This window comes from Cucurbita maxima, unplaced genomic scaffold, assembly GCF_002738345.1.
Source record: "Cucurbita maxima cultivar Rimu unplaced genomic scaffold, Cmax_1.0 Cma_Scf00094, whole genome shotgun sequence".
NCBI lineage: Eukaryota > Viridiplantae > Streptophyta > Magnoliopsida > Cucurbitales > Cucurbitaceae > Cucurbita > Cucurbita maxima.
In genome coordinates, this window is record NW_019272110.1 from 82,536 (window position 1) to 84,289 (window position 1,754).

Consider the following 1,754-nt stretch of genomic DNA (forward strand, 5'->3'; position numbering starts at 1 on the left):
TGTTATATATAACGTGATGACATCAAGTGATGATGTGTACATGATGTTTACATGATGATGATGCATGATAACAAGAAGATGTGAGACGTATGATGATGAAATGACTTAATATGATGATGTTCTATATTAAGATGATGTGCATATATTAAATGTCACAATGCATTATGATGCAAAAATTTTCAAAGATAGAACCCTAGTTAATGTTAATGAGGCTGAATGTATGATGACAAATGCGTGCATGTTACTTAGAGTAACGTGTGACCGATGCATAGGGTTGTGACATAAAGATAATTTAAAGATGAAAACTATAGGGACCTTATGCATTTTGTGTGTTCATATACATCAGGATACTTCATTTATAATTATGAGTATGAATGTGTATACTATGATGATGATGATGATCATCATCATGCCTTGCATGACACTCGGGGTCTGCTGACCTCCGAACATTGCTACGAACAACTAGCTCGACTATGATGGGTCCAGGTGGGTGCGAACCACTTGGAGACCCACGCTCGCATGTATGGGTCGTGTGTAGAAAAATACTACACATCCAATTTTGTTCGAATTGAAGGCCACCTTTATGATAGTTTTAATGATAGGTCCCTAATCATGAGTTACGTGTGTTTGCATTTCTCTAACCCCAATTATAAGTGGGGTCACCAATGATGGTTTTAATGATAGACCCCTAATCATGAGTTGTATGTGTTTGCATTTTCCGGACCCCAAGTTACTGAGTATTTCTTAAACCCCAATAGTGGAGTCACTAATGAGTATTTCTTAAAATACTAAGTCTACTTCTATTTTAGGTAGTAAAGGCAAGACCCCTCTATATCGTTGATGACGACATCACAAGTAAAGATAGTGCCTTATGCATAGTGATATGAATCCAACCACTCATCAATTGCATGTATTCAAAGAAGCAATTACAAGAAGCAATGCAATAAAGATTCAAGTATTAAATCAAGAAAAGAATTGAATAACAATAAAATATCACTTGACATTGGAAAAGGATTTTATAACTTTTTTGTCTTTGATAGACATTTAAGATTATTTATGTTATGTCTTATTTTCTTCGATTCGTATTTAATAGCTTTTATTTGTAGTTTGTAATTGATAGTTGAACTTATATTATGTTTAGATTATCTTTTTGGCCTACTTAGAATACAAAAACCTTGTGTTTGAAATCATCGTGGAATACAAAAACCTTGTGTTAAAATCGATTCATTGGATTAGTCATGATCAAGCTAATTCTGGAGTGAGTCATCTTGGGATCTAAGAGTGACTATCGTATATTCCCAGTTCGATCTAAGAGTTATTCATCATTTTAACCCGCTTTTGGTTGGAATCATTAATAAAGTTAGCTTTCATTTGTGAAAGCGTGCAAGAATACTAGAAATACATCTAGCTTTACAAAATCCAGCATAATTGACACTTATCACATAGGATAGTGGTATTTTGTTTTTTAGACCTTAGGTTAGTATATGATATTTTTATTTTAATGTTTTTATTGGTTTTATTTAGCATTTTGTTACGTTTTATTTTAAAGATGTTTTCTCACATGTAAGTCCATGATAATATTTTATGATAAAGTTTTTTAAGGTTTATTTCCGCCTAAGAGAATATGTTAGGATGACGCTAAAGGAAAAGAAAAGTGTCTCTCTTAACAAGAACAAATTGACCAAAGTATGCTCTTGTTTTCCACGAGAAAGATAAAATGATCAATTGTCGTACAAAGTGAAAATATAATAAAA